Consider the following 13,234-nt stretch of genomic DNA (forward strand, 5'->3'; position numbering starts at 1 on the left):
ATGTGAGTGTGTGTGTATGGAGCTGTGTCTATGCGAGTGTGTGTGTATGTAGCTGTGTCTATGCGAGTGTGTGTGTATGGAGCTGTGTCTATGCGAGTGTGTGTGTATGTAGCTGTGTCTATGCGAGTGTGTGTGTATGTAGCTGTGTCTATGCGAGTGTGTGTATGTAGCTGTGTCTATGCGAGTGTGTGTGTATGGAGCTGTGTCTATGCGAGTGTGTGTGTATGGAGCTGTGTCTATGCGAGTGTGTGTGTATGGAGCTGTGTCTATGCGAGTGTGTGTGTATGTAGCTGTGTCTATGCGAGTGTGTGTGTATGTAGCTGTGTCTATGCGAGTGTGTGTGTATGGAGCTGTGTCTATGCGAGTGTGTGTGTATGTAGCTGTGTCTATGCGAGTGTGTGTGTATGGAGCTGTGTCTATGCGAGTGTGTGTGTATGTAGCTGTGTCTGTGCGAGTGTGTGTGTATGTAGCTGTGTCTGCGAGTGTGTGTGTATGTAGCTGTGTCTATGCGAGTGTGTGTGTATGGAGCTGTGTCTATGCGAGTGTGTGTGTATGTAGCTGTGTCTATGCGAGTGTGTGTGTATGTAGCTGTGTCTGTGCGAGTGTGTGTGTATGTAGCTGTGTCTGCGAGTGTGTGTGTATGTAGCTGTGTCTATGCGAGTGTGTGTGTATGGAGCTGTGTCTATGTGAGTGTGTGTGTATGTAGCTGTGTCTGTGCGAGTGTGTGTGTATGTAGCTGTGTCTGTGCGAGTGTGTGTGTCTGTGCGAGTGTGTGTGTATGTAGCTGTGTCTGTGCGAGTGTGTGTGTATGTAGCTGTGTCTATGCGAGTGTGTGTGTATGTAGCTGTGTCTATGCGTGTGTGTGTATGTAGCTGTGTCTGCGAGTGTGTGTGTATGTAGCTGTGTCTATGCGAGTGTGTGTGTATGTAGCTGTGTCTATGCGAGTGTGTGTGTATGTAGCTGTGTCTATGCGAGTGTGTGTGTATGTAGCTGTGTCTATGCGAGTGTGTGTATGTAGCTGTGTCTATGCGAGTGTGTGTGTATGTAGCTGTGTCTATGCGAGTGTGTGTGTATGTAGCTGTGTCTATGCGAGTGTGTGTGTATGTAGCTGTGTCTGTGAGTGTGTGTGTATGTAGCTGTGTCTATGCGAGTGTGTGTGTATGTAGCTGTGTCTATGCGAGTGTGTGTATGTAGCTGTGTCTATGCGAGTGTGTGTATGTAGCTGTGTCTATGCGAGTGTGTGTGTATGTAGCTGTGTCTATGCGAGTGTGTGTGTATGTAGCTGTGTCTGCGAGTGTGTGTGTATGTAGCTGTGTCTATGCGAGTGTGTGTGTATGTAGCTGTGTCTATGCGAGTGTGTGTGTATGTAGCTGTGTCTATGCGAGTGTGTGTGTGTAGCTGTGTCTATGCGAGTGTGTGTATGTAGCTGTGTCTATGCGAGTGTGTGTGTATGTAGCTGTGTCTGTGAGTGTGTGTGTATGTAGCTGTGTCTATGCGAGTGTGTGTGTATGTAGCTGTGTCTATGCGAGTGTGTGTGTATGTAGCTGTGTCTATGCGAGTGTGTGTGTATGTAGCTGTGTCTATGCGAGTGTGTGTGTATGTAGCTGTGTCTATGCGAGTGTGTGTGTATGTAGCTGTGTCTATGCGAGTGTGTGTGTATGTAGCTGTGTCTATGCGAGTGTGTGTGTATGTAGCTGTGTCTATGCGAGTGTGTGTGTATGTAGCTGTGTCTATGCGAGTGTGTGTGTATGTAGCTGTGTCTATGCGAGTGTGTGTATGTAGCTGTGTCTATGCGAGTGTGTGTGTATGGAGCTGTGTCTATGCGAGTGTGTGTGTGGAGGATTGGAACATTTCCAAATTTAAGGGTTGGGGAAAATAAGCCACCATTTGCAAAGGGGTAAATCTGGGTTAAAAAGCACCTTTCTGTTTTTGGACAGGTAGGAATATTGGGACACTGAATTAACCCGCACCCCACCAGTCCCTGACAATAGTAATTGAAAAATTGTGTAAATTTAGGTGTACATTCCCCATCATACCCTCACAGCAAACTTTAGCACCTTTGTCTACATATATGGTTCTTTGATAACATTTTTCTGGCTTTTCAGCTTTTTAGGGCTTTTGACCTCAATATACAACAGAATATATATATAGTTCCTTTAAATAGTAACATATCCCAAGACACCTCACGGGCACCAAGAACTGATACCAAAGTAGAAGACATTAGGACAGGTAAACATAGAATTAGAAGCACGGTAGCCCATTTGGTCCTTCAAGCTTGTTCTGCCATTCATTTTGATCATGGCTGATCATCAAATTCAATATCCTGATCCTGTCTTCCCTACATATCCGTTAATCCCTTTAGGCTCAAGAGCTATATCTAATTTCTTCTTGAAATCACACAATATTTTGGCCTCAACCACTTTCTGTGGTAGTAAATTGCACACATTCACCACTCTCTGGGTGAAGAAATTCCTCCTCATCTCAGTTATCCTCAAACTGTGACCTCTAGTTCTGGACTCCCCTACCGTCCATTGGAAACATTCTTTCTGAATCTACCCTGTCTAACCCTGTTAGAATTTGATAAGTTTCTATGAGATCCCCTCTCACTCTCCTAAGCTCTAATGAATATAATCCTAACCGACTTAGTCTCTCCTCATATGACGGATCTACCATCCCGGGAATCAGCTTGGTAAACCTTCACTGTACTCCCTCTATAGTAAGGACATCCTTCCTCAGATAAGGACACCAAGACTGCACACAGTACTCAAGGTGTGGCCTCACCAATGCCCTATACAATTGTAGTAAAACATCCCTATTCCTACACTCAAAACCTCTCGCTATGAAGGCCAACAAATCATTCCTGCCTGCTGTACCTGCGTGCTTACTTTCAGCGACGGATGCATGAGGACACCAAGGTCTCGTTGAGAATCCCCACAGTGCAGAAGGAGGCCATTCGGCCCATCACTGACAACAATCCCACCCGGGCCCCATACCCATAACTCCACATATTTACCCTGCTAATCCCCCTGATGCTAGGGTCAATTTAGCATAGCCAATCCACCTGCCTACACATCTTTGGACTGTGGGAGGAAACCAGAGCACCCGAAGGAAACCCGCACAGACATGGGGAGAATGTGCAAACTCCACACAGACAGTGACCGAGGCCAGAATTGAACCCAGGTCCCTGGCGCTGTGAGGCAGCAGCGCTAACCACTGTGCCACCGTGCCACCCCTATTATGTCTTTTTAAATTCTTGTGACCGCTGTTGCTAGGCAGATCAGAATCACAGAATACTATAATGCAGAAGATGCACTTCAGCCCATCGAGTCTGCACCGACACATGAAAAGCCCTGACCTGCCCATCTAATCCCACTTGCCAGCACTTGGCCCATGGCCTTGAATGTTATGATGTGCCAAGTACTCATCCAGGTACTTTTTAAAGGATGTGAGGCATCCCGCCTCCACCACCCTCCCAGGCAGCGCATTCCAGACCATCACCACCCTCTGGATAAAACAGTTTTCCCCCCCAAACCTCCCACCCCTCACTTTTAACTTGTGTCCCCTTGTAACTGACCCTTCAACTAAGGGGAACAGCTGCTCCCTATCCACCCTGTCCATGCCCCTCATAATCTTGAACACCTCAATCAGGTCGCCCCTCAGTCTTCTCTGCTCCATCGAAAACAACCTAAGCCTACCCAACCTCTCCTCATAACTTAAATGTTCCATCCCAGGCAGCATTCTGGTGAATCTCTTCTGCACTCCCTCCAGTGCAATCACATCCTTCCTATAATGTGGCGATCAGAACTGCACACAGTGCTCCAGCTGTGGCCTCACCAAAGTTCTATACAACTCTATCATGATCTCTCTGCTTTTGTAATCTATTCCTCGATTGATAAAGGCGAGTGTGCCCTATGCCTTTTTCACCACCCTACTAACCTGCCTTTCCACCTTCAGAGATGTGTGGACAAACACGCCAAGGTCTCTTCTTCGGAATTTCCCAGTGTCAGACCTTTCATAGTCCTTGTCAAATTACTCCTTCCAAAGTTCATCACCTGACACATCCCCTCTTTTTAAAAATGAAACGTTTTAATTTGAGAGACAATTTCATTTCTCAACCCTTCTCAGTTCTATCTCATCAACTATTACAAACATTTAAGAACATTAACGATAAAATGCAGCCCAGAGAATTTACACCCATTGTTCCCAAAGGTCTCTTTTAGACTTGTGGTAACTCATCCACAATGACGTTTTCATGAATGATTTTTAAATTAAATGGTTGCATCAATAGACTCCATTGGAATGACCTGATGTTCTGATCTTGAGATTTCTCCAGAAACTTTCGGGGATTATGATCCATGTATATACCCTGAATTCCGGAATTCTCATGAAGGTGATGGATATGAGTTGGTGCTGAGGAATGGAACAATGTTCCATCAAACGCCGTCCTACCATGTGCAGCATGAATTTGATGCAGAGTAAATCTCCCTCTATTCTGCCCTAAGTACCAGTATTTTTAAAAATTCATTCGTAGGACATGGGCATCGCTGGCTGGGCCAACATTTATTGCCCATCCCTAGTTGCCCTTGAACTGAGTGGTTTGCCTTCCCATTTCATAGGGCAATTGAAAGTCAACCACACTGCCGTGACTCTGGAGTCACATGTAGGCCAGACCAGATAAGGACAGCAGATTTCCTTCCCTAAAGGACATTCGTGAACCAGATGGGTTTTTCCGACAATCGACAATGGTTTCATGGTCATTGGTAGATTCTTAATTCCAGATATTTTTTATTGAATTAAAATTCCACCATCTGCCGTGGCGGGATTTGGTCCCGGATCCCCAGAACATTAGCTGAGTTTCTGGATTAATAGCCTAGTGATAATACCACTAGGCCATCGCCTCCCCTAACTTGTCCATTCCCCCATTTGAAACAGTAGAGTAGAAATTTTCTGTCTTATATTGCAGAACAGTTGAACATAATGTTTCTCTTTCAAGGTTGAAGCTGTGGATCAAGTTGGTTTGGGAAAGTATCTCATAATCGATTCTAGATCCAGATTCAGTTGTCGATGGTCAAAGATTTGAATGGTTTCTTGAGACCCAGGTGTGCATTTAACAGATTGTTAATGTAATCATAACAGCGCGATGGTTCATGAGGAAAAATGTCATTCTCCGTATTCTTCAGTTTTTGTAGTAAATGTGGACAATATCCAAGCTTAATATTTTATCCAAAATGAAGCTGGTTCCCTTGTAGACTGGTGCCATTTTCCTCATTGAATATTGCACTATGTCCTTCATCTTTGTCTTCCTGTGTGTCACCTATTCCTGGGCAGGTCATTCTGAATGGAGTGTTGTGATGTTTTCTGTCTGATAGAAATATAGTGGGAATTCCACACCTTATCCAGTAAACAAATTATTACAATTTGGGTCGGTGAAAGATTAGAGGCGACACCATGTGGTTCCAACAATGAGAAAGGCTTATTAAACTCTAGTAACTGCGCCCTAAGGGTCTGACAGAACACACACACACACAGGCCTACCCCCTTCTCCTCCCTAGCTCCAACTGAGATCCTCCAAGCCCCATGACTCGCGTCTTCTTTCTCGATTGGCTCTGCTTCCCACACCTCTGCTCCATAGGGTCCAGCCCAATCACTGGCCTGCATAGGATTGCCCCCTAAAGAAGTCAGGTTACCACAGGGGTTGATTACAAGAACTTGTTCCATATTAATTCAAATGGTGTTGGTGACCAATTGAGTTATAGCTTTCAACTTATGGGAACTTAAGCCTTGGTCCGCTTAAGGACCTTCAGTCCAGCCACCAATATTACACTGAGTGAAATGCCCAGAGTGTATCTCGGGGGGGGGGGGGGGGGACTGAAATGTGCTCAAAATACTGAGGAGCCAGGAGGAATGCTATTGACACTGGGGCAAGCTGCATGGTACCAGTGTTATAGAATCATAGAATCTCTACAGTACAGAAGAGTCCATTTGGCCCTTCGAGTCTGTACCGACTCTCTGCAAGAATATGCAAGAATATCTTACCCAGGCCCTCCCCACCCCCGTCCTATCCCTATAACCCCACACATTTCCTTTGGCTAATCTAACCTATACATCTTGGGACACAAAGGGGCAATTTAACAATATACCTGACCTGCACATCTTTGGACTATGGGAGGAGACCGGAGCACCCGGAGGAAACCCACAGACATGGGGAGAATGTGCAAACTCCACACAGACAGTGACCCAAGGCTGGAATTGAACCTGGGTTTCTGGCGCTGTGAGGCAGCAGTGCTAACCACTGTGCCATCGTGCCGCCCCAAAAAATGGAACCCTTCCTTCTCACACAACTCCTCAAGTTACTTCTTCACCTCTCTAAATTGCTCATCCTTACACCAATTTGCAAGTGGCTCAGGAAGTGGTCCAGAAATTATAAATTTAAGGTTCCGTTTTATTATTGATCTCTTAGTTCCTAGTATTCCAGGACCTCTTGCTACTCTTTTCCATGTTGTTGACCAGTTTCTGTAGCTCCCAAAAAATTTTGATCACACCAACCCTGTTCTGAACCTGAACCTCTTGACGATATGTGACTGGAGTGTGGAGTTGACGGTCCAGATACTGCTCCAACCCACTGATGTGTTGGAGGGTCTCCAACTAGCTCGATAATTCTGAGCCAGACAGATATGCGACTGGGACATCTCCTACAGATACGTTAACTCAGGGCAGTCCCACTAACTGCAGTCCAGACTCACAACCTGCTTTGCCATATCTTCGTCTAGATTATTTATATTATTTGTGACAACTTTTTAGTTTGCTGTAAGTTTTTTTGTTACATGCTAATTTGCCCTGAAACACTGGACAAAAATATGTCCTCAGGCTAATACAATCTATGACAGGAACTGAAGGCAAGAAGCAACACCTCCAACCCCACTGCACTGAAATCCCACTCAATAATTCTCAACTAGTCGCACTGCACTCTTTTCATGACCACCTTCGCAATCACTCAAGAAATATCTTAAAATGGAAAGAAACTATAATGTTCTATGAAGTTGCAAATGATGAGGGTCGCACGGTGGCACAGTGGTTAGCACAGTGGCACAGTGGTTAGCACTGCTGCAGGCACCAGGGACGCAGGTTCAATTCCGACCTTGGGTGACTGTGTGGAGTTTGCAGATTCTCCCTGAATCTGCGTGGGTGTTGGTGAGGCCACACCTGCAGTATTGTGTGTAGTTTTGGTGTCCTTATCTGAGGAAGGATGTCCTTGTTATAGAGGGAGTATAGTGAAAGGTTACCAGGCTGATTCCTGGGATGGCAGGTCTGTCATATGAGGAGAGGCTACGTCAGTTAGGATTATATTCATTAGAGTTTAGAAGAGTGAGAGGGGATCTCATAGAAACTTATAAAATTCCAACACAGTTAGACAGGGTAGATTCAGAAAGAATGTTCTCAATGGTTGGGGACTCCAGAACTAGAGGTCGTAGTTTGAGGATAAGGGGTAAGAACTTTTAGAACTGAGGGAAGGAGAAATTTCTTCACCCAGAGGGTGGTGAATGTGTGGAATTCACTACCACAGAATGTAGCTGAGGTCAAAATGCAGTGTGATTTCAAGAAGAAATTAGGCATAGCTCTTGGGGCTAAAGGGATCAAGAGATATGGGAGGAAGGGAAGATCAGGATATTGAATTCCATAATCACCTATGATCAAAATGAACGGCAGAGCAGGCTCGAAGGGCCAAATGGCCTACTCCTGCTTCTAGTTTCTATGTTGTGCAGGTTAGATTGATTGGCCATAATAAATTGCCCCTTAGCGTCCCAAGATTTGTAGGTTGTTGGGGTAAATACATGGGGTTATGGGGTTTGGGGAGGTGGGCCTGTATAAGCTGCTTTGTCAGAGAGTCAGTGCAGGCTCGATGGGCTGAATGGCCTCCTTCTGCACTGCCAGGATTCAATGATTCTATGATAACCTGTCTAGTGTAAATTGAAGTGTATTTTGGGTGCAGTTTCCTGACAATGCCCAAGGCAGAAACATTATTCTGAGATTTATGTCATGAATCGTGTGCATAAAAAGCTCAGGAATTCAGGAGTGAAAGTATAGCATGGAAACATATTGCAGGAAAAGAATGTATATTTTTGTTATTTGTTCATGGGATGTGAGTGTGGCTGATAAGACTTGCATTAATGTCTAATTCTAATTGCTCTTGAGAAGGTGATGGTGAGCCATATTCTTGAACTGCTGCAGTCCATGTGGTGTAGGTATGTCAGGGTTCAGGACATTCGCACAGAACTGGAGAGGAACTTTTAGTAGAGGGTGGATGATCCAGTCATCATGATCCATCTAGGTACCAACAACATAGGAAAGAAGTTCCGCATAGTCAGTATGTCACACAACCAAGAGTTAAGCTGTCTGAATTCCTTTAATGAATAAGTTGTTGGATCTTATAGTCAGTCACTGTTTGACCTCCAAAGAGAACAGTAACTCCAGGTAACCAGCCTGTCACTGTCTACCATTGTAGCACCCTCGTAGTAGGTAGTCTTGCTGCCTCACAGCACCAGGGACTCGTGTTCAATTCCCGACTTGGGTCATTGTCTGTGCGGCATTTGTACATTCTCCTCGTGTCTGCATGGGTTTCCTCCGGGTGCTCCAGTTTCCTCCCACAGTCCAAAGATGTGCGAGTTAGATTGATTGGCCATGCTAAATTGATCCTTAGTGTCAGGGGGGACTAACAAGGTAAATAGGGAGGGCTACAGGGATAGGGCCCGGGTGGGATTGTGGTCGGTGCAGACTCAATGGGCCAAATGGCCTCCTTCTGCACTGTAGTGTTTCTATGTTCTATCACCAAACAGATAGCAGCTAAAGGAGCTTTGTCCAGATACAATCCACCAAGACCCCAGCTACACTGTGAACCACTGGAACATTGGAACTGGTACCTTCAAGGCCAATTCAACTCTACTTGCCTTCTCCCCTCATGGAAGCCTCACTTAAAACAAAGAACAGGACAGCACAGGAACAGGCTCTTCGGCCCAGCTAGCCTGTGCCAACATGTGACACCTTTCTAAACCAAAGACTTCAGGAAAGTCAGATCACCCTGTAACAGTCAATCAGCCGATCCTCTGAAGAAACAATCTTATATCATATCTTAGCTCGAGTTTGCTGCGCGGGTTATTCATAAAGAATTGGAACACTCCAAATTTAAGGGCTGGGGAAAAAATGCCACCATTTATTATCGGGGAAATAAAAACTCAATCACACTTTTCAGTTTACAGCTGAATAGTCAGAGGCGAAATCAGGGCTGTTTAAATTAATCTTCCTCCTGTCCATAAACGCATTTATAACCAAAATGTGGCTCAGGTTTCTAAAATTACTTTGGACTTGATACTCCTGGTTATAATATTTTCAGGACAGATAGACAAGGATAAAAAGGGTTGATGCGGCAGTGTTAGTGAAGTATTGTATGATAGTGCTAGAAAATAAGCATCTCTTAGGCAGTTGTAGTAAACAAGAATCCATATGGATAGAATTTAAAAATAGGAAGGGAAATGGTTTAATTCTTAGCGTATATTACACACCACCAAACATTGGCAATTAGATCAAAGGGGGAGTCTACAGAATCATATGTAAAGAACAACATGGCAATAATACTGATTGATTATAAGCATCCTAAGCTTTACTGGGATTAATATCGGTGCCCAAAAGGAAGAATTCATTTAAGAATGCATCCAGGATTGCTCTCAGATCCACAGAATCCCTCCAGCGCAGAAGGAGGCCATTCAGACCATTGAGTCTGCACCGATCCTCCGAAAGAGCAGATGTGAGATCAGGAGAGCAATTTTGAAATATTAACCCCGCCATACGTTCAATAACTAAAAGGGCATCCAACTGGAAAAAGCCAACATTGAGAGAGATAAGGAGGGTTGAGGCCCAAATCATGGTGGTTGGGTGGAAGGTGAGGAGGGGGTAGAATCTAGGTTTGAGAGCCGAGAGGCAGTGCAGAATTATTATCACTTAGAAGCAGAAGGTTAAGCTACAATAAATAGCAATAAAATATTATCAGAAGAAAGGTCAGAAACTCTTGTAATGTTTAAAGGTTATGTGCCAAGCACTAGAAAATGGGATTACTGTAGTCGGATCGGCATAGGCACGAAGGGCTGAATGGCTTCCTTCTGTGCTGTAAATGTCTGTGCATCTATGAATCTATAAAATGGAAAGAAACCAGCTGAGCTAGTGTGAGATAGAACCCTACAAGGCAGAGGAGCACTTGCTTGTTAACTTTGACAATTCTTCAAATATATGATCCATAGAATACAAACTAAATGTATATCTATAGGGGGAAAAGGAACACCATCAAAGACTAATGTTCTATTGCTAAATAGAACCATAGAAAATTACAGCTCAGAAACAGGCCTTTTGGCCCTTCTTGTCTGTGCCGAACCATTTTTTGCCTAGTCCCACTGACCTACACTTGGACCATATCCCTCCACACCCCTCTCATCCATGAACCCGTCCAAGTTTTTCTTAAATGTTAAAAGTGACCCCGCATTTACCACTTTATCCGGCAGCTCATTCCACACTCCCACCACTCTCTGCGTGAAGAAGCCCCCTCTAATATTCCCTTTAAACTTTTCTCCTTTCACCCTTAACCCTAGCCTCAGCGGAAAAAGCCTGCTTGCATTAAATAGTGAGAAAATTAAACTAAAACTCAAAAGAAAGACATTACGGGATGTTTGTTTCTACTTCTGATTAAATATGATTCCCTGGAAGATGCTTAGCTCATCCCAACAAGGTCAAAATGGTCTCAGGTGTTCATGTCCATGCTGAATTGGATCAGGTCATCCTTCAGTGATGGTTTTCTATTGTCTCTGTAGAATCTTTCACCGTTTCTTCTTGTAGCTGTTGGCATTTGCATAATGCAAAATGCACCTGATCAATGGACAAGCTTGCATTCCCCTGTAAATGTAATGTTGCAGCTCCCTTGAAATTGACAATTTTTGCGAAATACGCTGGATATTTTGATGTTAGGTTAGGAGCAGCTTCTGTGGTTGACTCACTGTGTGAAGTCTGACTGATTCCATGGGTTGTTACTAGTCTCAACAGGCCTGTACACCTACAATTCCTGGGCATTTAGTCTCCGTGGTGTAGAACATCTGCGGCACCCCGGAGGATTGTATTTGCAACCCGGGATTATGGATCCTGCAGATGGAATAAGTGAACAGCTTGCCAAGTTTCTGGCCTTGCTGAGCTGCTTGGATTGTCTTGACTCTGGTCACAATTGCTGGGCCATTATTTTTACTGGGACCCACATGTTAAGCTGCTTCCAAGTGGCTGAACACTTCTAGTTGAGCTGAATATTAAATCTGGTATACCATTTGCTTTAATTCAGTCCTTCATACATTCTGCCGAACAACTAATTCTGAAATTTTTGTACACATGCCCTCCCTCTCAGTAGCCTGCTCACCATAACAGTTCAACCTTGTGGTGGCACGGTGGCACAGTGGCTCGCACTACTCCCTCACAGCGTCAGGGACCCAGGTTCAATTCTGGCCTCAGGTCACTGTCTGTGCGAAGTTTGCACGTTCTCCCCGTGTCTGCGTGGGTTTCCTCTGGGTGCTCTGATTTCCTTCTACAGTACAAAGATGTGTGGGTTAGGTTGATTGGCCATGCTAAATTGACCCTAATGTCAGGGGGATTAGTCCTGTAAATGTTTGGGGTTATGAGAATAGGGCCTGGGTGGGAAGTTGTCAGTACAGACTCGATGGGCCGAACGGCCTCCTCCTGTACTGTAGCGATTTATGATTCTTAAAATCTGATATAATCATCACATTACAGATTCCCACATCTCTTATTTCCTTCATTGTCTCTCTGTCTACCTGCTTCTCTTCAGCTAGTTACTGACTGTTTTTTGGCCTATAAATTTCGAATCCGCCATCTCGTTCTGCCAATATATTTTCACTCAATAAAGTATCTGCACACTATTAACTCCAGTTCAGGTCCCTGCTCCTTCCCTGCAGGTTGATTTGGCATCTCTGTCTAATCCTCCCAATTGAATCAGCTGTAATAGCTATTTGTGGTAATGGATAATAATCCATTGCATGAGATTTTTTCATCTAAAGCCTTCCTTCATGCTTCCTAAATCCTAAATTTGGATTAGTGATGCTGACAAGTCCTTTCAGCCCTCATATGTTCTTTTGATTCCAAGTTCAAAGTTTTAAAAGTTTATTTATTTATTAGTGTCACAAGTAGGCTTATATTAACACTGTAATGAAGTTACTGTGAAAATCCCCTTGTCGCCACACTCTGGCGCCTGTTTGGGTACACTGAGGGAGAATTGAGCACGGCAAATGCACCTAACCAACTGGTCCTTTTATTAGTGAAGGGGTCTTCTAAGCCCATTATTTAATGCCATCCTCATTGGATTTTCTCAGAATTTCTTCTCCTTTCCCCACCCGTTTAAGTCCATAGAGTGGTGACACAAGGCCATTTGGCCCATTGTGCTTATGCCAGCTCTTTGAAAGAGCTACCCAATCAGTCCAGCTCTCTCTCTGCATGGCCCCTGCAAATCTTTTCCTTTCAGTTATTTATCAGATTCACTTTTGAAATGTGATATTGAATTTGCTTTCATCCCTCCACCCTGTGTTTCAGGCAGTGCTAAGCTCTGGTTGTCTCTGTTTTGTATCTTGATTGTCTGACTGTGGGGGAGAGGCTTAATAACATACACAAGTCGTAACAAAAGAACAAAACAGACCACCTGGACATTTCCTAGCCTTTTTGGTTTGTTTGTATGAACCTGGCGTTAAGTCTGCAATGTCTATCCAGGACTGAATGGAGATTCAGTTGGATCACATTTTGGGGTTTTCTAATACCTATTTGAGATAGTGTTTCCTCTAAGAAAGTCTAGGAGATTGGGCCGCTGGTAGTTTCCTGTTCTAAAGTCACTAACCTAACAACTTGCACAAAATTTGAGGTCAAGTTTCAGATTCAATTGGAATCCCGACAGTGCAGAAAGAGGCCATTCGGCCCATTGAGTCTGCACTGACTCTCTGACAGAGTATCTTACCCAGGCCCGCTCCCCTGCCCTGTCCCTGTAACCCCACACCTCTACCATGGCTAATCTATCCAACCTACACATCCCGGGACACTAAAGGGCAATTTTTTAAAGCCTGGTCGATCTCCCTAACCTGCACATCTTTAGACATTAGGGGCAATTGAGCTTGGCCAATCCACCTAATCAGCACACCTTTAGATTGTG

This window comes from Mustelus asterias, chromosome 14, assembly GCF_964213995.1.
Source record: "Mustelus asterias chromosome 14, sMusAst1.hap1.1, whole genome shotgun sequence".
Lineage (NCBI taxonomy): Eukaryota > Metazoa > Chordata > Chondrichthyes > Carcharhiniformes > Triakidae > Mustelus > Mustelus asterias.